The following is a 27280-nucleotide window of genomic DNA, read 5'->3' as shown; positions in this document are numbered from 1 at the left end:
TGGCCTCTTTGATTTATTTTTTAGATTTATAATACACTAAGCCTTGGCCAGTATAGCAATGACAGTAGAACCATCAATACACTTGGTCATTGCCTTCAAACTTGTCTCTCTGCTGATTAGAATACAAAAAACAACAATGGAAGCAGGGTGGCCTAAACCTTTCAAAAATCTCAGTGGATTAAGAGACAATTTACCACCTTGAAGTATTATGTCAATAGTCATAGAATGTTGGATTGCTAAAAAAATTTAAAAAATAAATAAAAGTTAAAAGAAATTGAGCAAGAGATGTGGTGAAGTTATTCTACATTTATTGGCAGTACTTTTTTACTGCTTATATTTTAATGGAATCATGTAATATCGCCCTTATATTGTGATATGAAGGCTTTTAAGCAGGGCCTTTTAGACACTATGACAAAGTTAGCAAGGTCACATCTTCATCAGAAAAGTTTCTAGAATAGAGAAGCATTAATTGCTTTGGTGGATTTAAAAATAACGTGATTTATTTTGCTTTCTAATTTCCTACCTGTATGCAATTCAGTTATTAGTAGGTGTGGACATATTTTCCTCTAATCAAATTTTTCAAACCATCTCTATTAAGAAGTCAGTAAAACAAAGTATTGAAATGCAGATTGCATTGATTTGCTCCAAGTTGTTGCAAGGTAAGAGGAAACAGTTATCTTAGGGTAAATCAATATAATCTACATTAAAGTACATTGTCTCTTAGAGTGCCAGGAAATATTCAGTGATCTCCATTATAAAAGTGGCCATTGTGACCACCTTACGCTGTCAGTCCTTAAATTTATATCCCTTGCACCTCAAGGTAAGCAGGTTTTTCACAACCTAAATTTAGTTCCCTCTGAGTTTCCTCTCAGTGTTTCTAGTTTCTGGTCAGAGAGGGAATCAGTGTCGGGTTAATTTCATCATAAATAAATATGAATATCCAGATTCTAATTATTATATCTTCAATGTATTGATAACTTTATATCACCACTATCCTCAAATTGTTAATTAGATTGTTGATATAATTTTGGTTATTATGTAATTATGGTTCTGTTAAATATTACCATCCCCCCAAATAAATTTATGGTCTTACTCTGACATTCTTTCTAAAAAGTCTCTACTGGTGGAGCAGATAATCTTTAACATTTCTGCTTCAGTGAGCTAAAGGAACTTTTAATCGCTCTGCATGCAATATTAATTTCTTTGTATGACTAAAAATGAGTCTGGTAAACTATTACTAGGAAATTAAAAACAGCAAAGTTGAAACTATTCCAATCACATAAAACTGATTATTTTGCATTATAAATATATAAGAAGAGAACAAAGTATAAGAAGTCTAAGATGTCCTTTAATTTCTTTATTGTGATAGATCATAAAAATTTTTACATTGTTCAATTTATAAATCTTCTCAAAATTCTCAATAATAAAAGGGCAGATGCATTTTCATATTACAAAAGATTAAGCATAAAAGATGGAGGTATGAAAAAAGCAATGTCTATGAGCTCATGCTCATTACTGCTTGATTGACAGGTCACTTTTGGTCTGCTTCTCCTAAGAATGGGGATGAGAAGAGGAATCTTGGGCCTTCCAGAATGTTTGAAATAGTACAAAAATGTGATTTTTAAAAAAAAAGATTTACTTATTTATTTGAGAGAGACAGAGAAGGTATAAGCAGGGGGAGAGGCAGAGGCAGAGAGAGAGGGAGGGGGGCAGAGGCAGAGAGATGGGGAGAAGCAGACTTCCACCTGGAGATCCTGGCCAGAGCCCAAGGCAAAGGCTTAGACATCTGAGTCACTCAGGTGCCCCAAATGTGATGTTAGATAAGTCCTTAAACAGGCATATTTTGTAAAGCTCTTACCAATTACAAATTTGGAAAATTTCAAATGTGAATTTACTTTGAATATATGTTATTATAACTCAAATATGCATGCAAAGTTGCTTGGCAGTCAACTAAACAGTGCTGTTGAAATATGCTTTTTCCCGTTTTATATTTTCTCCATTTTACTTATTGTGGAAAATAAATCTACTTAAAGGTCATTTTCTTCTAATTTATTCACAGTATCTTCATTTTGAGAAAGACAGCTCCCAAAGATCTAGGAAGTTGTGCCCATCTGCAAGTCCTCAGAATAAATCATACCACTTCGAATTCAATAATAGTAATCTCTTTACTCTTTACCCATGATTGGTTTAAACAGGGATATCATTAAATTCTGATCAATTAAATGCATGGTAATACCTGATGAAAGGAATAAAGGGAAATTTTTCCTTCCTACTAAAAGAGAAACATATTAAGAAAAAATGGCTCATTTTATCTTTGACAAAAAGAATTTGAGAAAGTTACACCCACAGTGAGTGCATCTATCTTGTGATCATGTGTGTGACAAAATATGTTAGCAATGGGAGTAGAACATACAAAGATTAGAAAAAAAAGGAACATACAAATATCAGGAGATTTTTTTTTTTTTTTATACTTTATTTATTTGACAGAGAGAGAGGTCACAAGTAGGCAGAGAGGCAGGCAGAGAGAGAGGGAGAAACAGGCTCCCTGCTGAGCAGAGCCTGATGCGGGGCTCGATCCCAGGACCCTGAGATCATGACCTGAGCCGAAGGCAGAGGCTTAAACCACTGAGCCACCCAGGCGCCCCAGGAGATTTTTGAAGTTACCAGTGTTCTACTAAATCAACCAATTGGAACCATCTACCCTCAGATTTCTTATAAAGTAAAATAGTAAATCTGTGTAATATAAGATAATAAACTACTTAAAACTGTTGTATATTATGTCACTCACAGTCAAAATTTTCAGGTTTAATAAAATCCACAAATGTCCCAATGTCCATAATTCCCTCAAAGATGAACTCACCATATTCTCACAGGGGTAAAGAAGCCATCAGGGGAAACTTTTTACTCCTTAAACATTATAAATAATACAGTACAATCCTTGTTCTCCCATCATCTATAGAAACTTTGCTATTACAGTGAATCTCCACTTGGAATCAAAGACTAATTAAATCAACCACTTGTGATTTTGGGAACCCCTTTAGCTATTTTTTAGGACATTTTTCTTTAGGTTGTCTTCTCTTCTGTATCAACATTGCCTTTCTGCCTATGGATCAAATCTACCATCTTTTGGTATCTCTCATATTAAAATAGAAAGAAAAGTAACTAAACCACCCCTAGATTCTATGTATCCTTCCAGGTTTATCATATAACAGAATTTATTTAAGGTTTTTATACTTTTTTTTAAAATACTGTTCTTTATGTTTCCTCACCCTTCAACCCAGTCTTCTGCTGTAACACTTCCCTTGCTTAATTGGACATTAATTTCCTTCCTGTTGAAAATCCCAGTGGTCCCTTTGCTGTTCCCCTTTCATTTGTGCAGTCAACAGCATCCCAAATAGGCAATACCCTCCTTTGGAATACTTCCTCTCTTGTTCATTTGAGCCACACATTTCCAGTATTCTTCTTTAGATTTGGCGGTTCTTTGCAAGTCCCTCCTCTGCTTAACTACTGCCGTAAATGTTAAGTTTTCTTAGTAGAACTTATCCCCCTGTCTTTTCTCTATCACAGTTTTCCCCTAATTGATTTCATCTATTCCTGATTAATGTGTGATTTTTTTAAAAGATTTTATTTATTTATTTGACAGAGAGAGAGACAGCAAGAGAGGGAACACAAGAAGGGGGAGTGGGAGAGGGAGAAGCAGGCTTCCCACTGAGCAAGGTGCTTGATGTGGACTTGACCTGAGCCCAAGGCAGATGCTTAATGACTGAACCTCCCAAGCACTGTAAGTGTGTGTTATTTTTTTTTTCAAATGACTCTCTAGTTCTTATTCCAGACCAGAGCTCTTCACTGAGCTCATAATATGCTTAACTATCTTCTTGAGATCTTTACTTGCTTGTCTCATAGTCATTTTAAATTTTAAAACATACAAGTAGAAATCAAAACATTAAAAACCATAGTTTTTCCAAATTTTTTTTTTCTGATTTATTTTCCACCTGTTTGTAGTATATAGTAGAATGAAGTTAGTAAAATCTGCTTAGTAAAAGAGGGTTTTATTGATGTAATGCTCAACTTGGAATGATTTTTTTTTTTTTTTTTTTTTTTTTTGGCTAAAGTTTGGTTGGGCCATAACCCTAATGCAGCATCATGTTCCAGGTCTCAGAAAGGGAAGTTGAGCATCTCTAAGTAAGAGTAAACAGTGACCAGGACAGCAAGAATGGATGTTTTGCAGAGGTATCATAAAAGTGGGGCTTATTTCATGTTTAGAAATCTTGGAAACTTATGCAGTATCAAGAAGGAATAGAAATTGAACCTCTGGAAATACAGCCAGGGATTATTTCTGACTGAAATTCATTATTGGCCTGAAGCAGAGAGGGGGACTATGCTCAGCAGTTAGGGTATCATTGCTGATGGAAGAAAAGGTTTTCGTTGATATTGCTCATTTATTTCTTTGTTTGTCGTCCCTAGTGCATATGGAAGTGAACAACAGGTAACAATCACGGGGTAATAAAGAAATAGAGTGATGAATAAAACAGAGAATCTGATCCAAGCCCAGGTAGATTCATTCACTTGCTAATGAAATTTGAAAATTCCTTCTTGTTAAGAAATTAACTATGTATCTCAAATATCCATCAGTGAGTTAGGGGTCTGTAAGATTTGCATATTTATCCCATTCCGAATTTCAGATTTAGTCATTTTCAATTATTTTAATGTCTACATAGTCCTGAGTTTAAGAGTTCCTTTAGATTTTGCTAGAAAGATAAATGTAACACACAAAACATGGAATAAAAATTTCAATGCTCTTGGTAATGGACTACTAAATCATAGTCTGAACAAAGCATGGGAATTCATGATTAAATTACAGAAATAGCTGATTTCTATATTCCTAACAAATAATTGGTTCTTAACTTGATAAAACTGTATGTTTCTAGAACAAAACCGAGAGCAGAGAGAATACAGTATTACTTGAGAGACTCTCATGATCTCCATTTATTTGTTCACTTATTTGTATTTTATACTTTTATTTTTTGCTGGGTCTCATTAATGTAACTGCTCCTGCTGGATCACAAGATAAGTTTTAAGTTTCACTTTTCAAATAAGTTTGCCAAATATTTTTCCAAATTGGTTATATCATTTTACATTCCCACCAGCAGTATATGAGAGTTCCATTTCCTCCTCATCTATAATAAAGCTTTGGATATGTCAGTCTTTTTAATTTTAACCAATATAATGCTTGTGTAGAGGTGTTCTCTTATGATTTTAATTTACATTTATCTAATTAATAATGGTGTTAAGCATCTTTTGATATTTCTTATTGTTCTTTTGTGAATTATCTTTTTTTCACAATGAGTTTATTTGTACTTTTATTATTGACTTGTAAGGGTTCTCAATGCAAGTCCTTTATCAGATAAGCATGCAGTGAATATTTTCTCCCAGTCTGTGACTTGCTTTTTCATTTTCTAGGGGTGACCCGTGAAGAGCACAAGTGTTTAATTTTGATGAATCTCAACTTCTCAAAATGTTCTTTTTTGTTTTGTGCTTTATAGTATATTTAAGTAACTTCTTGCTGACTCCAAGCTCACAGAATTTTGTTTATGTTCCAGAAGGGTTTTTTTTCTTTGTTTTTTTTTTTTTTTTAATTTTTAAATGCTCTCACATGATAAATGATTTCCTCCTTTAATTGATATGAACATTAAGATAAATATTTGTTTATTGTCAATTATATATTATTGTTTTTTTCAGAGATAATAGTGAAGGTGATATGAATATCTGAATTATTGTGAAATCACCATGATCTAGAACTCTTTTACCTGAATTATCACATTTAGTGCTAAGAAGAACTATAAAGGCACATTCTAAGAGTACCCTTTATGTAAAACAACCTTGAAGTAGAAAAGAGGTGAGGCTTAGAACAGTAAGTTGCACATATGGAATCTTTCCAAACAGCACAATTTTCATCGCCAAACTCCATTTCATTGAACATATCATCTCTCAAATGTATAATTATTTTGACCAATATTTCAGAAACTTTCCACTGATTTAATAGAAAAAGTGCATCTACAACTTTTGATGGTTGGCCTTAACACTCTAATTAATATGTATTTTAAAGTTTTAAAAATTCATATGAGAAGTGATTTCTACTTTAAGTTTTTTATTTATTATGTATATTTTTGTTTTGTTTATATTTTTATTTGTGGGGATGCATGTATACATTTTGGGCTCTGCATTTGCTCTTACTTTTTAGAAGAAAAGCTTTAGTTCAAGTAGTCAAGGACTTGTTATTTCCATATTGATAAGATGGAAATCTTTCTGTGGTGGGTGCTTTGTAAAGGTGTAAATACACCCATTCAATTAACCTATTTTAAGAAAAGTTTTTTGTAAATTTCCCAAAGATATACTTAATGTATTTAAAACAGTTCACTTGTCTCTGTCTTTCTTTGTGGGACAAATGTCACATATGTATCTGTAAATCCACACCATCAGCAGAATTATATATATTCAGTCATTACTCATTCAGTTCTTCTAATTCACTTGACAGTTGACTTGGTTATGGGTTTTCCACTCATTTAAGTGAATTTACATTTATTTTTCCATTATTTGTGGACATATTTCTATACATCGAAGACAAAAATGGATGGGAGCAAAGTAAATGGCAAAGATTTATGTCAAATATATCTAAAATGATTTCTATAGTGACGTTTTATACTCAAAAATAATCTTTAAAACTTTTCTAGTGATTTAGGTGAAATGCTATAAATATTTGGAAAGTATTTACTGAATAAAAAATAAATAAACTGAAAATTTTCACCCACATTAATTTGAGTACTTGCAATAAAAATAGTTGAAATCACCATTTTGGTACATCATATTGATTAAGATTGTAGCTTTGTATTCAGTGATGTTATTTTGATTAGTTTTGGAGCAAGTCATCCAGCCTCTTACTCTCAATTATCTATCCTGTAAAATGGAGACATATGACTCATTGGATTACCATGGTCTTAAATAATTTACCTACAAAACACTCTGAAGAGTGTTTGACACATACTAAGGGCTAATTAAATGTTAGCTGCTATTATTATTATTATAGATTTCACATCTTTGGAAGGTGATAAAAAGTCCTATGTTGTTTTTTTTAGTTAGTATTCACCAAAGTCATATAGAGAGGTATATGATTAACTTCAATTAGCATTTAGAATAGATTGCCTTGCAAATCCCATTGTATTTTAAATAAGGATTTAAAGACTTCTTATCCCTAAAATTTGTGTTCAAAATCAATGACTTTATCTCCTCTACCTCTGTCTTCTCTCACCAAGGGAATATATTATCACTCCTTACAAGCTGATGTTTCTCAAAGTATAGTCTTCAAGCACATGCATCAAAATTGTCTAGTTGTTTATTCAAATAATCATTTCAGGGTCTCACTCCTAGATATGCTAATGAGTTGGACTCTGGAAAGACTGAGGATTTGCATTTTTAACACTTACTCCATATATCTTATGCACATAATAGTTTAAAATTCAATGTTTAGGAAGACTGATCTATCCATTATTACCCAAATGTTTATTTCTCCTTAGTTGATTAGTCCCCTCTCTATGGAAAATATCTGTTTTAATAATTATGCTCAAGCCTCAAAGAATGCCATAACTTCACTATGTTTCATTTACGCAACATTAATTCATATTTCAAACAACATTCATCTTTCAAATTTTGACTCATATCCTATCACTTTCCCATCTCACTTTCACATCTTTTACAACTTTTTCAAATCTTATGTGAAAAACACCATCAAATCCTGCAGAAACTTTTACTGCATCATATGTTATCTTGCTTTTTCTCTCTCTCTCTTTTTTAAAAGATTTTATTTATTTATTTATTTGACATGGAGAGAAAGAGGCAGAGAGAGAGCACACACAAGCAGGGGAAGCAGCAAAGAGAGAGGGAGAAGCAGGGTCCCCACTGAGCAGGGAGCCCAATGTAAGGCTTTTTCCTAGGACCCTGGGATCATGACCTGAGCCAAAGGCAGGAGCTTAACCAGCTGAGCCACTCAGGTGTCCCTGGCTTTCTCTTTTTATTCTAACATGCACCTAGTAAACAAAGTGAAAAATAATGAAGAGCACAGCAGTAATGATCAATCAGATGGATGTAGGTTTGAGCTGATTGTGCTAATTACTGCAGAAGTTACTTAGTTTCTCCACTCACTCTTCTCATTTTAAGATATGTAAAATATTAAAATGTTTACTATATTTAATATTTTAAAATATTTACTAATATTCCCATATTCACTATATTGATTATGATCAAATATAATTTACATAAACTACCTAATTCATGCCTCACACAAATTAGTCAATCAAAATATTTACCCTTCTAGCCTTTCATTTTATTCTTTTTTAAAGAATAACTTGCGAGTGGGGCACCTGGGTGGCTCAGAGGATTGGGCCTCTGCCTTTGGCTCAGGTCATGATCTCAGGGTCCTGGGATCAAGGCCCACATCAGGCTCTCTGCTCAGCGGAGAGCCTGCTTCCCCTTCTCTCTCTGTCTGCCTCTCTGCCTGCTTGTACTCTGTCACTGTCAAATAAATAAAATCTTAAAAAAAAAAAAAAAGGATGGGGCACCTGGGTGGCTCAGTGCATTAAAGCCTCTGCTTTCGGCTCAGGTCATGGTCCCAGGGTCCTGGAATCGAGCCCCGCATCGGGCTCTCTGCTCAGCAGGGAGCCTGCTTCCCTCTCTCTCTCTCTGCCTGCCTCTCTGCCTACTTGTGGTCACTGTCTGTCAAATAAATAAAATGTTTAAAAAAAAAAAAAAGGATAACATGTGAGTAAGTGTGTATGGTGTGGCCCCAACTAGATGCTTAAACATTTGGGTCTTTATATCCATAACCTAGAACATAAATAGTCACAAAAAATGTAATTACAATCATATTAAAAAATTAGAGTGTCAGAAAAGTATTTATTAGTTTTGCATGCTAAAATGCATGTTGATATTTACATGTATGTTGTCTTCATTAGGCTTGAGCTCCTTATTTGTGTATCTTTATAGCTTCTTGTAGAACATGGTGTAAAATGACAACTTTACAAGTATATGTTGAATGAGTGAATGAGAAATTCCAAAGAAATTTTGAATTTGGTAACTTGTTTAGTTTTGGAATAGAGTAATGCTTTTTTGTTTGTTTGTTTTGATCTGATTATCAGTGTATGAATGTAAAACAATTAAGATTTCTACACATCCTTTGCTATTTGGTTTAGCTGTCAATCACCCACTCTTCGTATGTAAAATCTGTCATCTGGGAGCTGCTGGTTGGGTAAATGAATGCACAAATAACTAATTTTGTGCATATTTCACAATTCCAACATCCTGGTATTATTTTACAAAATGGCATTTGAGATGGGTTTGGAGATAATTAGTTCAAAGCAATTTTGTCCTTATTCAGATGTAAGAATTTTTCAGTTCAAAGAATGAGGAGATGTATCCAAGGTCACAAATTATTTAATTGGAAGACCAAAAACAAAAACCCCCAAAAACAAACAAAAGAAAATACATACATATGGCGTTTTTTGGTTCATTTATTATAATAAATATTTTGTATAATGGAAAACAGAAAAAATTAAAATAAGCAGTATGGAGCACTTGGGTGTTACAGTTGGTTGAGCGACCCACTCTTGGTTTTGGTTCAGGTCGTAATCTCAGAGTCCTGAGGTATAGCCCCATGTCAAGCTCCACATACAGAGTCTGCTTGGCTTTCTCTCTCTTCCTCCACCTCTGCCCCTCCTTTCTGATATTTATCTTTCTCTCAAATAAATAAGTCTTTAAAAAATAAGCAATATGATAAACTTGAGATTTTCCATACATTCTTAGAAAGCATAAAATGAACATTAAAAATAACTTTTTCTCTCTGTATATAACTATATGTAATTACCCATGATTAGAAAAATGTGAAGCTATAAGAGTAAGATTCAGAATAAATTAGCAATAATCAAGTTCTTTAAATTTGTCTATGTATTTATTGTCTTGGCCAACATTATCATTTTGATAAAGTGTTACTCACTGCCATTCACAGATTTTGGGCCCTATCTTAAGAGACTATTTAGAAGAAATTCTAAATCAATAGCTAATGATAATGATAACTGAACATCATGAATTTTGCCCAAACTACTCTGAGAATAATGGTTACAGATAATGGATGGAAAAAAGTTAGGAAAAAAGCCATCATTCTTTTAGTTAACATAGTTGTCACATGAAATCAGTATATGTACCATTTATGTTGTGAAGTTAGCATTCATTAAATAGCATTTCCATAAGAACAAGTATCATCCCTTTTTTTTAAAGATTTTATTTATTTATTTGACAGACAGAGCTCACAAGTAGGCAGAGAGGCAGGCAGAGAGAGAGGGGGAAGCACACTCCCTGCTAAGGAGAGAGCTTGATGTGGGGTTTGATCTCAGGACCCTGAGATCATGACCTGAGCTGAAGGCAGAGGCTTAACCCACTGAGCCACCCAGGTGCCCCAAGTATCATCCCTTTTTAGTGGTTAACAAAAATGACATTGTATTTGTTAAACTGATGTGGGCAAAGTTATAGTCTTAGACTAATTTGCAGGTCTATGATATTTAGAACACCATCCATCAAGTATTTGTTGTATATTTACTCTATGCCCTGAACCATGACTGTCTTATTCTAAGTAAACTTCAAGAAAAAGTATGAAGGTTGATATGAAGGTTTGCTGGCTTAGAATTGCCTAAAGTACTTCTCAAAATGGATATTCCCGGTCCCTTACATACAAGCCTTTTCAATGTGTAGGAGTAGAGTAGTTCCTAGGAATTCTAAATACAGGCTCCTGAGACTTGCATATACTAAAATCTGAGTTCAACTGGAATGGAAAATAAAACAGATTTTACTTTTTCTTATTATTTCTTGCTTAATTAAAATATTACATAATTGGGATAAACAGTCCCTTCTCTGCTTTCTAGTCTCTGAAGACTGAGTAATTTTTTTTAAATGATTGAAGCATTAGCAAATTTTAAATTATGTACCTTATTCCCAGCAGCCAGCTCTACCATACTACTAGTGGAGCATATATTTCTTAAATTACTTGCAAGGTACTAAAAGAGATAATTTTACTGAAGGATACAGAGACAATTTTCCTTCCCACTTTTTGTATTTGAAGGATCAGAACTTTATGAAACTTGTTTCTTATGATATGTATTACATTGTTTTGTTTCCCTTGATTTTGGAAAACAACAACAACAAAAACAAACCCTGAGGGGAAAAAAGGACCTTAACAAAACTTGGTTCCTTAAAGCCTTTGAATTAGATGAAGCAGTATTGCTATGTATCTATGCGTAATTTCTATAAGAAAAATCAGAAGAAGCAGTTAACAGCTATATTACAGTCTTAATTCTAGGTTTATTTCTAGTAATGTTCAATGAAAGAGATAAAAATTGTGCCTGCAAGTATTTGGAATGCCTTTAAAACAATTTTCAAATTTGAACAGTTAATGTATTTGTATTGTTTTCAAAGAGCTTAAAAGGAAGCACCTTCTTCTCTGTAGCATAATTACCAACCAAGCAATTAAGCCCATTAATGCATACATATTAATTGTATATATTACTTGCTTGTCTCTGAAAAGTATTATGCCAAGAACAATAAAGAATACTAATCCTCTGAACAATGGGGAATACCAGGTTAGGGTTAGACATACTTTCTGCTAGTTGGAGTTTATAGTTCAATATGGCCATAAAACATGTACATAAAATAAAGCTTTGGGTATTTTTCAATGGATTAAGAGGGACCCACTACCAAGAAGTGTCCACTAATTTTAAAGGGTAGAGATGAAGAAAAAGAAGTCCAAGTGACAAATGAAGGAACAAACATTGGATAAAGGTATTCAGATTCAAAGAGATTTACTGAAATCTGGGCACCTACCGTCAGAACCAAAGCAGTAGGAGAAACTAAGGAGGTTGTAGAACAAAGTTTTTCATTCTACAGAAGTTCCATTCAAGTAATTTGTCCACTGACACTGTGAGCTAAATTACACTGTTTCTCAGAGGATAATGAAACAATCAAATATCTTGAATAAAGTATGCTATGTTAAAGGTACATGAGAAATGATGGGGTGCCTGGGTGGCTTGGTTGGTTAAGCATCTGCCTTTGGCTCAGGTCATGATCTCAGAGTCCTGGGATCCAGCCCCACATTGAGCTCCCAGCTCAGTGGCCAGTCTGCTTCTCCCTTTCCCCTGTCTCAAATTAATAAATTTGAATAATTTATTTCTCTCCCAAATAAATAAATAACTTTAAAAAATACATGGCAATGAAAGTGATCACATTTTCATGTGAACAATACCAGAAATTAAAATGTATAAACTAACTTAAAGTTGGTTCAAAAATGCACCTAATTTCAACTAAAGCTGAAATATGTAAACTTTGAAAGCTATATGTATAAATACACAGTCATTTTTTTATTACAAAATGTGTTTGTAACAAAGAGCTAAAAGATTGTATCCTTTTGTGATGTTTCTATTTTAGGGAAAATAATACAAAATTCTGAGGATAATTAGAATGGTGTTGCTCCAAAGTCAATATAAGGATTTAGAAACTATGGTGCATGATTTCCCAGATGTATGGAAAAAACCTATAGGATTTGCAAAAGAATTTAGTCACTGAAGTATATTAAGAGACATCAAATGGAAGATAAATAATATATGTTTATTATTAAAATATAAATATTGAGCATAAAAAGGGACAACTGTCTATACTAAGCTAATTTAATTTTTCCTGGCAATAGTGGTAGATCTAGATCTCAATGCATGTAATACTCAATTAACAGCATTTTTCCATAATTGGATTTTAAATGCTGCTGCCAGATTGATCTGTCAGGTATATAAATTAATAAGTAAGAAAAATAAAAATATGTTTCATATGCACATTATCCCTGTTTTTTGGTTTGGTTTATATTTGTTTATAGCTAAATACCTATTTTACTTTACACTGTATCTTTATTTTTTAAAAAAGATTTAATTATTTATCTGAGAAAGAGAGAGAGAGTGAGGGAAGGAGCAAAAGGAGAGAGAGAGAGAAAATCTCAAGGAAACTCCCCACTCAGCATGGAACCTAACATGGGGCTCAGTCTCAAGACTCTGACATCATGACCAGAGCAAAAACCAAGAGTCGGACGCTTAATCAAGTGAGCCATTCGAGTGCCCCTTATCTTGTATCTTTAATTATTGTTATTATTATTTTAAGTGAGAGTTGTAAAAACCCTATTTATTTTATTATAAACTTTTAAGCTTTTAATAAAAATAGGAACCTGTTATATAAATTAGGAAAAATTGGTTTTTAGACAAAACATGCTTTCGCATTATGGTGTTTTAAGACTTCAGAAACATCTATTTTCTAAAGAAGTATAACCAATATATAGCTTGCCTTACTCATCTTCTTCTATGAATGAATAAAGAAAAAATTCACTTCAGAAGGTCCGGTTGTCAAAATTTCACTTTATGTTATTCTTTCCTAGAATTAACATTAGTATTCTGAATTTTTAAATTTTACTTTATTTACATTCAAATAATTAACATATAGTGTATTATTAGTTTCAGAGGTAGAGTTCAGTGATTCATCAGTTGTATATAACACCTAGTGCTCATTACATCACACGTCCTCCTTAATGCCCATCATCCAGTTACCCAATCCCCAACCCCTATTCTAATTTTTAAAAATGAATTCTGCTGTATAACCTTTCAGGATATGCTGTTGGAACAAAACATATTTTAACCATTTAAAAATATGTTAGACATTTTCATTTTTTACAAAATAATTACAAAAAAAATTCTAAATAGTTCTGAAAATTTTCTTGATATTATATTCAAAATATTCACATTATCTTATATAATTATAGTCTGACAAAGTATATCCAGACTTGTTCTAGATGATAGAGCTATAAAATTATTTGTTTTTTGAAACTTCTTTCTTTTTTTTTTTTTAATTTGAATTTTTCTGTCTTTTCTTTATGGATAAATTCTCTCTTGAATTCTAATTTGAAACATCTGATTTGTAGTGGGCTTGGAAGACACATAAAAACAACAAAAATCACTTTACTAAAATGCATAAAATAGAAGAATGAATCAAGTTGAAGAATATCTAAAGTAATTTGATCTTGTTGTTAGAAAAATCTGGTTACATATGGATAAACTATTTTTTCCAGAAATCGGAGATTCTTAACTGTTGTTAATATGTGTGTGTAGCAAGCAAATTTTTCTGTTCATTTAATTTGATGATTAATAAAGAGAAGCTCACAAAATGGGTGTTTCAGATAATATTCACTACTTCCCCTTAAGAAAATTCAGGGTATCTTATTTTGGGTTTCACCAGAGACCAGCCCTGAAACAAGAATATGACTGACAATTACTTTGCTAGTGGTTCTAAGAATAACAGGTCCAGGTGGGGTGATGTCAAGAATGAAGAGAAAGGAATATCTAGGGCATATCAGTGATCAGTCCATCGCTGTGGGCAAATGGGTGCACTCAGCCCATCAGTGATATGTGAATAACACTTATTCAGTAAAGGGAAATTTACTTACCAATGCCCATCAGTCATAGTCTGATGACAACAGTTGAGGAAGGGGAATAAGGGCAAGGGAGTGGGAATTTAATTCCTCAACACTTCTAGCCTCCTAGCACTTTTTGCCCTGTGAGTGCAACTTGCCAGTTTTCATAGTTGCTCAGAATAAGGCGCTGTCCACCTGTTTGAGAACAGTAAGGGCTGACTACATAAAAGAATACATACCACTGACTGGGTCTCTTGCAGAAAAGAAAGACAATGTTGAAACGGTGGTTTAATAATAGAAAACAAAACAAAACAAAACAAAAAACTGGGGTTATCTGGTGAATGCTATATTGAATCATGTAAGCTTGATCTATTATAGATGTGTACTAAACCTTTCCTTTAATATCACTTTTTCTTTTTCTTTTTTTTTTAAGATTTTATTAATTTATTTGACACAGAGAGAGAGAGATCACAAGTATGCATAGAGGCAGTTAGAGAGAGAGAGGGGGGAAGCAGGCTCCCCTCTGAGCAGAGATCCTGATGCAGGGCATGATCCCAGAACCCTGAGACCATGATCTGAGCCCAAGGCAGAGGCTTAACCCAATAAGCCACTCACTTTTTCTAAATACTAGACCACTTTTGTTTTGTCTCAGCTAGGAAAATCATGATATATCAGAGAAATGAGGCAGGGAATGATTGGGATGTTCAAAGTGAAATGAAAGTGAAACGGAAAGCATCACTGATGTTCCTAGGTCTCAACAAGGAGCTTAAACCAAGTACATACGACCTTGTGAGTGTACCAAGTTACAAAACAAAACAAAACAAAAAATTAACAATACACTTCTCATCTGTCATTTTACATTACTGGAATGGAAATAGATTTTTAGACTTACACAGATTATTCTTTAGCTTTGTTTCAGTAGCTTCCGTGTTACAAAGAGAGGCTTCAGTAGTTTTCAAGGTAAAGCTAGGATGACATATTCGTATAATGAACATTCCAAATGACATAAAGGTAACGATATGGAGGTACTGGAAACATGTTTGCATTATTTAAAGTGACAAATGTTAATTTAGTGGATAAGCAATCTGTCACCTGCTCGGGACATAGTCTCACGGCTGTGGGAATCAAACTGAAGCATGACTTACTGAAAGTCATTCCAGAAGCACCTGTTCCAGACAAAAGGATAAATTACTTTTATTCTTAGCTTATGGGAATATTATTTGAAATGTGTGGGTCATTTGCCACAGATTTGGCATCATTAAGAAGACTTATCAAGTTCACAGATGTTGTGCTCACTCAGGATCGGAAATGACTGAGCTGAATGCTGAGAAAGGCTTGCAGAATTAGATAATGAAGGAGAAAACCTCCCTTTGGGAGCTTTATATTTTGGCTGATTAGATCCAATAATATTAGATTTTCTGCCTTATTGTGAGAAACGTAGATTATGAGAGTGAGGGCTTCTACATCAGGTAAGTATGGGCTTTAGTAAAAATTAATTTTTAATAAAAAGTAGAACAAAGCCATTTAATGAAGAAATAAATGAGCAAAGATTCTGTGTGATGCTTTTTTAGTCAGTGTTTAATAGTGCTCTATTTGTTTGCACAGGTCAGTTTTAAATTGTTCCTCTATAATTACTGTTTAGTTCTTATCCATACATCAGAAGTTTAATATGTCAAAATATATTTTCCTTTTTTATATGTAAAAGGTCTATGATTTCTCAATAGCTTTTTATAGAGGCATAGATTTTTAATTGATATGTATTATGGTAATGATAATAAACACAATTTAATAATCCCCTGGAGAGAAAGTTATGAAACTTCCAATTGCATTCTTTAATGGAATTCAGAGCTGCAGGAATCTAGTTCAGAAAGTAAGTATTTGCAAACTGTGGTTTAAAAATAAGAATCACATTTCACAATTGTTAATAATGTCATCTTTCTCTGAAAATTTGGACAATAGTAAGTTATTGTCTAATCTGTAGAGTAAAATAAAAAGAAACACAAAACAACACACACACACATGCATACATATATAATCTCCCAGCCTCTATTCTGAAATACTATAATGAAATTTCATGGCTGTCTGTTGACCTAAAAAAAATAAAACTATTGAAAAAATTACTTCATAAAATGTAGCATTACCCAAATATTTGATATACTTTGGTGGACAACTGTAATTACACTGTTCCTTGAAAATCTGATCTTTTATGTAAGAGTGTATCAACTTTAAGAATTGCATGATGGGTGTAAAGGGAAAGAAAAGATATGATTAAAGAATTCTAAGCTGATTTAGGACTGAAATAGAGATACATTGGCAATATAAAAATAAATATTATAGAAGGGAATAATATTTTATTGATATTTTCCAAAATATTTTAAAATTATTTAATTAACAAGACTGGATAATCATTGCAATTGAACAAAGAAGTGGTCTATATGTTACAAAATGTTTAAAAACTGTATGAAGTAAAAAAAAAACTAAATTCTTATCTGAACATTAAAACTGCTGCTAATTTCTACCAAGATGTTTCCACCTACGATGTCTGTTATGGGTCCTGGACTATCATGACTAGTGAAAGACAGTAGTCTAGAGACCAGTGTCTTTCCTTTTCTTTCATCAGAATGATGGAGCTGAGTCAATTTCACCCCTAATTAATCCATATTTGGGGTCCTCTATCATCTCTTAGTTTACTAAGACTGCCTTTAAAGTGATATCCTCACATCTGATTTTATTCCATTTTTTCTTTTTTTAAAGATTTTATTTATCTGTTTGACAGAGAGAGAGAATAAGAGCGAGCAAGAGAGTGCACAAGTAGGGGCTGAGCAGCAGAGGGAGAGGGAGAAGCAGGTTCCCTGCCAAACATGGAGTGCTACGTGGGTCTCCCATTTGACTCTGGAATCATGACCTGAACTGATGGCAGACACTTGAGTGAGCCATGCAGGCACCCCTTTATTCCATTTTCTATACTGAAGCTCAGAGTGATTTTTCTGGAATCAAACACTAATCATCTGATTCCATTAAATGGATGATATACAAATCATCTGGTAACTTCTTTTCTTTTTTTTTTTTTTGAGCTTTTATTTATTTATTTGACAGAGAGAAACACAGTGAGAGAGGGAACACAAGCAAGGGGAGTGGGAGAGGAAGAAGCAGGTTTCCTGCTGAGCAGGGAACCCCATCTTGGGCTGGATAGCATCCCACGACTTTGGAATCATGACCTGAGCCAAAAGCAGATGATCAACAACTGAGCCACCCATGTGCCCCAACTTATTTCTATAATCCTCTCTCTTACTATTGGTCCTATATCCTATATTCTGTATCCAAAAGATGCTGAACTATTAATGCTCTCTCTAGTCTTCAGTCTTTTGAAAATGCCATTCTCTCAGGCTGTATTATTGCTCTCTGCATCTTTATTTGATTATTTTGTTCTCATCTTTAAGGTGAGGTGGCTGAGATGGATATTTGGGCTGAATTATATAAATTCCATAATGTGGGTTTTGTACTTTTGTCATTATGTTTTACTCTTAATTTTTGCAACACAAAAATTGTGGAAAAGGTAAGAAATATATTTTTTGTGCTTAATTATGTTTTCTTCTCTTTTTTCTGGGGCGGGTGGTGGTGGTGGAAGGGACAACTCTAAAAGTTCCCAACACAAAAGTGCTTATTGAGAATTATTATCAGAAATCTTTATCAATTATCAGTATTTATTTTTATTGTGTCCTTTGCACATAGTACTATAATCTATATGGTTTTCATCTTTCTACCACACTGGAAGTATTTATCTTAACTTCAGGAGATATGAAACAGTATTACTATAAAAAAAATGGTGAGTTTCAATGAAGAAGAAAATCTAATTAATTTTGAGTTGTCATGTAAGGTTCATGTCAGCCATCTAATCTAATATGTGAATTTAATACTGGTTGAGTCGGGGTGCCTGGGTGGCTCAGTGGGTTAAAGCCTCTGCCTTCGGCTCAGGTCATGGTCGCAGGGTCCTGGGATGGAGCCCCGCATCAGGATCTCTGCTCGGCAGGGAGCCTGCTTCCCTTCCTCTCTCTCTGCCTGCCTCTCTGCCTGCTTGTGATCTCTATCTGTCAAATAAATAAAATCTTAAAAAAAAAAATACTGGTTAAGTCATGTTAGTTGAGTATGGACCATGTATCATATATATCACTCCAAAACTCATTAAAATTTTCAACGCATAAATCCTATCAGTCTTACAGTTCAGGAAATTGACACGCAGGGAGGCTGATTAACTTACCCCATGCCATAAAGTAAGTTTTGAAGACAGTCTGCAAACCCAATTTTTTGAAACCCAAAACATTGTTCCATTCTGCCTCCATTGTAATCAATCTAGGCTCTTCTCAAACATTAAATTATTTAGCCAAACTAATTTATTTGTGTCTCAAAATATACACAGTACCTTTCTTCTCCATTGAAACTTTATCAGCTTTCTTATCAATATTATCTATCAATATGAAAAAGTGGCTAGGGAGAAATTTCTTTATTTCTAACTCATGATTCCAGAAGAGCTACTCTTTGTAAGATGTAATCTTACAAATTTCTAACTAGTAGAACAACCACATCCATGGATAGCTTCAAAAGTAATATCCATAAGGGATAAATAAAGGAAATATTTCTTTGTATACACTTTCCAATCTTCACAGGTGTAAAGAGTAATTGTGACCCAAGATAGGCCATACTTGGTGGTAGCATAATGAACATAGCCTCAAAACAAAACCTTAGAAAACTAAGAAAAATTGCCACTGATGTGGATGAAACTGATGTTTAGAAAAAATGTTTTAAAAATTGCCAGCAAAACAGTTGTAACTAAACTAATAAATATATTCTTAGTTCAAATATATTTTCTTTCCATGATACGAAGGACTATTTGTTTTACAATTAAGTAGAAAAAGACTTGGCTAATTTCCTGTTATCAAAAAGGCAACACTAACTTTCCAAAGGGGGAAAAATCCTATATGTTTCCAAGTATTTGATAATGTAGAAGAAGCTGTAAATACTTTTTTGCTTAAAAACACTTCCAAGTGTTACTTAAGACAATTAAAATGAAACTTCGTATTTCATTTTATCTTAATTATATTCTCTACTGCTTTTCCAGAGAGAATCCAATTGTCTTGTTACTTTTTTCTACTGTTTCTCTTTTTATTTTCTTTCATCATTTCTGCTGTATAACCAAAAGAATCAAGTTTTTTGAAATTAACTTAGCATATACTCAAAATTGAATAATTTACTGGAGTTGGTCATAATATATCTACTCTCCATATATTTTTCCAAATAGTTTTTATTATAGTTTATGTTTCCTTTCAAAGATACTATTCAGAGATCAAATTTTTCTCATAACATTTAAAAAATGATACAGTTTCATCTGGTACATTTAGATTTTTCTTCCTTTTTTAAATTGTTATCCATTTATTGGATAACCTAATAATATATAATAATATAATATAATGCAATATATTGCTTTCTTAAAATAATTCTTAAAATAAAGCACAGCATGTGTAAGCAAGTAACAATGCAATTGCACAAAGATAAAATGATTGTTTGGGGAAAATAAGATCATTTGTACAATTTAGTTTTGTTATTTTTTATATTCTGAAGGATTATAAGCATTAAGTTTACATTTGTAGAGGGAAGAAAGAACAGCAATGTATCTGAAAAGCAGGCATGGACATGTAGCAAATATATGCCTTTGATCTAAATGACAGAAATAATTTTGCATATAGCATGCAATATTAGGCATATTTAAAGTGACCTATATTACTTGAAATGCAGGTGAAATATTTTTCAGTTTGATGAAGCCATTCAATGTACACCATAAATGAAAATATTATGTACATAATATCTATAATAGAATTTGCTACATTAACTCTTGCAGAGGTAGGTTAATATTTTATTTGCATATATCCTCAAGTCTGTGCTGTTCTTTGCTTGGATTTATCACAAGTCTGCAGACATGGCTTGCTGCTGGAAATGGACATGAACAATTAAATTTTCAGTATGAAATGCAGTGAAAGATTCCACTCCAGCAGCATTTGCTAAGCCCTTTGGTAGCTGTACTGATAAGGCAAAAAGAGGTTCAAGAATGAGAAATCTAAAGTGGAGATGCAAATCTCATGCTCAGTTGCTATATTGCTATCTTAGAATATGCTCATCCTGACTGGACTCAAACTAGTTTAACCAGAACTAAAAATAAAAGAAAAAGGGATTATGGTTCTTTCTTTCTAAACTGTTTTACATTCATTTTTTATTACACTTTCATTACAGTGAAAAAACAATCTCAATATATATTTAAAGCAGTTTTTGTTTCATGAATTGTTAAACATGAATTGTTAAATGCACTTCACTTATATTTCTCATTGGTGCTCTCTCCAGACATACACACACACACACACACACACACACACGCACACACACACAGAGTTAGATATATATGTCATGAATTTATGCCTAAATGGTGTCAGATTATGTTTAATCAATCTTGTCAAATATATTGGTTTTAATAAATGTCAAGTTCTATGTTTAAACAGAGGGATATTTTTAATATTTCTGTGATATCTAGAACAATTGATTGTTTTAATTTATGTGTTCTAAGGATGTTTGTCCTTTAACCACTATTTATCAAAATTTAAAAATATACAAACACTCAAAATAGTGCAGATATTTCTCTGCCAGTTTAATCATCTGCATTTCAATAGAATTTTTTTTTCAAATAGCTGTGCACAGTTACTTTAATATGACTAGACAGATTTCTCCTCGGCGAATTTTAATCTAGCAATAATTTCACTGGGGAAAATGCTGGTATTTCTTATGACTAAGATGGACAATTAGAAAAATTAAAATATCAGGGTAATTACTCTTTTTTTAATTTGAAGGTTTTGATTTAAAAAAAAAGTACAGTGAGATAGTTGAGCAATTTTATAGTGGATTCAGTTTTTTCTTTATTTGGATTAAGTTCTACCTTTTAGAGGTACATAATACAGACCGGATAAAAAAAGGCCAAAGGAGTCAAATCCTGTTACTTACCTATAATATTTATCATGAAGAACTCAAATAATATGACTCTAAATCATTTTTGTGGAATGGAGCAAACACAGACTTATTGCTTTTATTTATAAATTGACATAAAGCTAATTTGCAAAATTATGTACAAAATATTACTAAACCAATAGGTGCTTTCTTCAGATTTTTTTTTTTTTAAATTATGTGATCTGTTTTTCAAAACTGTCTTTGAGTTTATTCTTTTGTTGATCTTTGGCAGTTCTTTTGGAAAACAGTAATTTAAATCTGTAATGACTAAACAAATGCAATTTAGTTTAGTGTTATACAACATGTAAATTTACACATATTACTCAACTTAAAGATAAAAGTCAAATACTAAATTGAGCAAAGAAAACAGCTTGTTCTTCGTATCTGTACTCTAAATTACTGTTTTGTTTCCTTGAGATGGAATCCTTACACAACTGTTTCTGAGGTTACGAGGTGTATATATTTTCTTATGATTTCAGTGTTTGCCATTGCCTTTAAACAATCTTAACTCTTTGAAAGATGGAAAATAAAGTGTCAAAATTCTGTGGTTTTAGCATTTTTAACATCAATTAAATCTTCCTGTTTAGTAGAGAATTACAACTAGTTTCACCTTTCAAAACAGTTCATAATTGCTCCAAACGCTCATTACTGTGGGTAACTAAAATTTTCATGAATATTTCCATCCCTTTATGACTTCATTCTGAAAATAGGAGAAAAACAAAACAAACAAAAAGAGAACAGATCTTTAAATACTGAGACAACTGAAAGTTTGTAAGATTTGGAAAAACACAAAAATTTACAGTTTATTAGGAAACATACATTTTATACAGCATTTAATAAAACATCCTGGTATATTTATATATGAAACATAGAACCTATAATGAAGAAATACTGGACAAGTAGCCAAATTTTATTGTAATTCTGTCATTTTATTCCATCCTCTTCTCACCTGTAATCACAGTGGCTTTTTTTTCACTTTTTTTTTTTTTAATTTCTTTTCAGCGTAACAGTATTCATTGTTTTTGCACCACACCCAGTGCTCCTGCAATACGTGCCCTCCCTATTACCCACCACCTGGTTCCCCCAACCTCCCACTCCCCGCCCCTTCACAGTGGTATTTTTTATTTAATTTCTCTTCAGATCTAATTACTAGATAGTAAATGCCTAGCTTCAAACACAGCATGGCAAGAAATATATTTTGTACCTTAAAGCAATCATACAAAAAAGAAACCATACAATCACTATAATATTTGAAAACATATTTGAAAACTGTGTTTTGTACACTTACAATAATATTCATTTTTGTATATGTACTGCTTCATCTGAAGCCGTATTTCTTCTACTATTCAAAGCTCAGTTTGAAGTTTACTTCATAAAGAGTTCCCCATTGTAAAAATGGATTCTAATAATTTCTGCCTGTTGTTTTCTTATATTCTTCCTAACATGTACGTTGAAGTTGTTTCTAATATGGACAGGCACTTTTCTCTAAGTGTTTCTTCTGTGCATTCTTTTTGATTCCATACTTTGTAAGCAGTATGGAGGTCCTGGGAGAGGCTTGGGCAAATATTTAATAAAAATCCTTTAATTTAATAAAAACTGTTTCATACAAGATAATAAAAGTGACCAGAAGATCATGTCAAATGCAAATGGGAAGAAAATTAGATGGAGACTGTATAGTGTGGTTTTAATTTTATAATAACTTTTAATGAAAAATGTCAAAAAAAGTCATGGAAATTATATAGGCCAGGACCCTCCCCCTAAGAAAACAAAAAATGAAAAACAACCATAAACACAACAACAAAAAAGCATTTATTGGATGTCTATATGTCAAATTTTACAGATATTAATATCCTAACCCAGGCATGATCAGTAGTCTACAAAAGAGGAAACTGAAGCTCAGAGTTTTTAAGAAGTCAACAAAACTTGCAGCTTCACAAAAGGTTCAGTTAGAATTCAAAATTTAGATCATGCCAGCATCAAAAATTGTGCCCTCCCTACTTTACCACCAGTTTTTCTTTCCCAGTAAAAGTGCTTAATTTATGCTTCAGTTACCTATGCAAAGTAATCCTTAAAGAGCTGGAACTACATGCGTTTCATCTGTGCACTGTCCAACTACTTGGTGTTTGTGATATAGTACATATTTAATAAATATTTGATGAACCAAATATGTGTTTTTAAGAAATATTTTCAGCTCCAATTTAAGTATCTATCAAAAGTATGTAATGATTTTAGGAGAACTATAATTTGGGTCTCTGAAATTGTTTAACTTAAAATTAAAATAGGAGTATACTTTAATCAGAAAAATATCAATCAAGTCTACAGAATGCAAAGACCATACTACTTAGTTAAGGTAATTTCATGAAATATACTCAAGAACAACCAACTTTCGTTTGCAAGTCAAATAAATTTTGACAAACTTATCTGAATCTTCAAATGTGGTCATTACACTGTTAGAAGAATATTGTACTTGTTGGAAGCTCTTATTATGTACATCAAAACAAACAAAATCTATGTACTGAAAAACTAACTTACACTTAGCACATCAGAGTATTCTCAGAAATAGTTCTTAATGACTCCTGGTCAGTGTGTGTTGAATTTTTATTCTACACATTTCTGACAATTATTTAACACTACCTTTTCAGATTTTAGTTTTATGGGGAGGGAAAAAAGGAACAATATTTCAATTCAGTTCAATATTGAAAAAGTGATTAGTACTGGTATGCTCTGTGAACAAGGTCTATTATCTACTTGATTTTTAATTACCTTTTTAAAGAAATATGTGTGTCCTGGGATTTTACTTTTCTTTATTATACCTGCTAGATTCTGAACTTTTAATTTCAGACTATTAATTACTGTGATATCCCCAGGTCATTTTTTACCCTCTGTTTCAGTAAGATTCAAGTCAATCTAAACATTTACTTTAGGTCTCTTTTTCTGTCTCCCTAGATAACTATCTTAACTTTATTCACACTGAATCTTTTTGTTGCTGCCATAACAAATACCCATTTCTCTTCTTCTTAACAATTTCCTTCTTAGTGCTAACAATGTTTCCTACTTTATCACTAAGTTTTATTGTCAGGAAGATTCTGCTGTAGAAATTCAATTGTCTGTAAATCTGAGCACCAGTAAAGCTGCTAAAATCATTGTGAGTCTTATTTAACTGTCTGGCACATAAATCAGGTAGATTTTATTTGATTTCCGTGGGATGTTTTTCTAGACCTTAGCGCTCTAACACATACTGATATTAACTAACGGCACATTGAAGTGCATATTAGTGCTTCAAAGAGGAATGATTCATCCAATAAGAACAGCCTATCTTTCTAAATGGCAATCATCAAGAAACATGTCCTGAGTAATGTCATCTTGGGTCACTAATATAAAAGGGGACTGGAAATTCAAAGCTTTTCAATGTTGTCATTACTTCATTCTGTGACAGTATAATAGTACTTAAATACTAAGTGGGTCAAATTCTTGTTTAGCATCTCAATCTATCACTGTTTGCCTGAAAGGTAGTATCTTTATAGCATTATGTTAATTCATTATTGTTGATATGTGTCTCTATGTTTAATTTCATTGTCTTCTTTAAGTTTACCGACAACCGTATATAGTAAATATTCTTCATTCTTTTCATTGAAAGTTCTAAAATCTAAGGTTCAGAATGAAAAACAACTTTTCCACAGTAGAAAAACTTGTGCATGCAAGAACCAAGATATAGATACAGATGTGGGTAGAGATGTAGATATAGATATATGCCTGTGTTCAAATTTTGGTTTTAGCCTCTACCAAATTCAATTGTTCGAAATGAATATATATAATTTTAGGATATATATTTAATATAATATGCATGTGCCTAGATATACACATAAACATATATATGTACACATGCACACATATACATATTCAAAAATATTTACTTACAATTTATTAAAGAAAAATGCAAACATAAGTGTATGCAATACATTTAAATGTTAATAGTTAGAGGCAGAGATGGCAAAGCATTTGACAAATCCAAATGATTTTATTCAAAAATAATGTATTTAATATTATGATTCAGATGCCCATGTTGAGTTTAACAGGATATCATCTTCCCCTCTTCTCTTTGCTTGTTTTAGTTATCTTAGAGGCTTTTTAGAGAGACATTTTATAGGACCATGAAGATCACTTTTTAGTCAGTGCCCTTGATTTTATATAAAGCATTTTTTTTTTCAGGTAGTTAAATTTTACCCACACTAACCACATTTAGTGCTCAGAGGCATGTGGGTACATAGAATTCTACTCTAAATTGAAGTCACAATGATGAAACCAAACAATAGGACTGAATTAGTTCTTTATTTTTTTTTATAGAATTGCATATAACGGCAATTTGTTTCTATTTTAAGATATACACGTGCATGTTAATTTTGAAAAAGCAAGGTTCATATTAAGAGGACCTATCTCCAATAATGGAAGCTAGATAACAATACCTAAACTTTCACCAGGTTAAAATGCCAGTGCTACAGTAAGTTCCTAGTGAATTAACAAAACAAAGGAAATAAGTTAAAAATCACATTTTTATGTGAAGACTGAGTTACTTTTAGTTGAAGTCATTTATGGGAGCAGATTTGTATAAAGTGTGAAAATTAACTATTAAAGGAAAGATATCCTGGAATATATAGATGATATAGATATAGATAAATAAGCACAATCCATAGTTTCAAAATGAACAATTAGAAAACCAAATGAGGCATCATAACCAAATAGCTTATTCGACCATAAAATGCTCCATATAAAATAATGATATGTCTACTATGTAAAGATAAAAAAAGGAGATTGCAAACATGAATAAAGAATTACAAATTATCAAAATTGGTTAAAAAAAGGGGGATGAGTATTAAGAAGAATAGTAAACATATAAAATGCAATCATTAGAATTAAAGATTCAATGACTGGGTGAAAGAAATAAGGGTCATACATCATCCAGATGATGTTGCAAAACAACCAACCAACCAGCCAAACAAACAAACAAAAAAACCCAAACTAACAAACAAACAAACAAAAAACCAGATCTATATACAGGCATACCTTGGAAGAATTGAGGGTTTGGTTCTAGATCATCTTACTAAAGCAAATAACAAAATAAAGCAAGTTAAAGGAATTTTCTGGTTTCCCCAGTACGTATAAAAGTTATGTTTATGCTATACTGTAACCTATTACGTATGCAGTAGCATTATGTCTAACAAAACAATGTACATACCTGAACTAAAAGCACTTTAATGCTAACAAATTCTAACCATCATCTGAGTTTCCGTGAGAAGTAATCTTGCTGGTGGAGGCTCTTGCCTCAATGTTGATGGTTGCTGAAGGTTGGAGTTGCTGTGACAATTTCTTAAAATAAAACAACAGTAGAGTTTGTCACATCAATTGACTTTTCCTTCCAGGAACGATTTCTCTATAACATGTGATACCATTTGACAGCATGTTTTACCCATGGTAGAATGACTTTCAAAATTAGTCAGTTCTCTCAAACCCTGCTCCCTCCTTTATCAACTAAGTTTATGTAATATCTCAGATTTTTTGTTACTTCAACAATCTTCACAGTCTCTTCTTCAGGAGTAGCTTTCATCTCATGAAACCACTTTCTTTCTTCATCCATAAGAAAAAAAAAATCCTCATTGTTCATGATTTATGATGATATTTCAGTGATTCAATTCCATCTTCAGG

Source organism: Meles meles, chromosome 2, assembly GCF_922984935.1.
Source record: "Meles meles chromosome 2, mMelMel3.1 paternal haplotype, whole genome shotgun sequence".
Classification (NCBI taxonomy): Eukaryota; Metazoa; Chordata; class Mammalia; order Carnivora; family Mustelidae; genus Meles; species Meles meles.
This window is presented reverse-complemented; position numbering follows the sequence as displayed.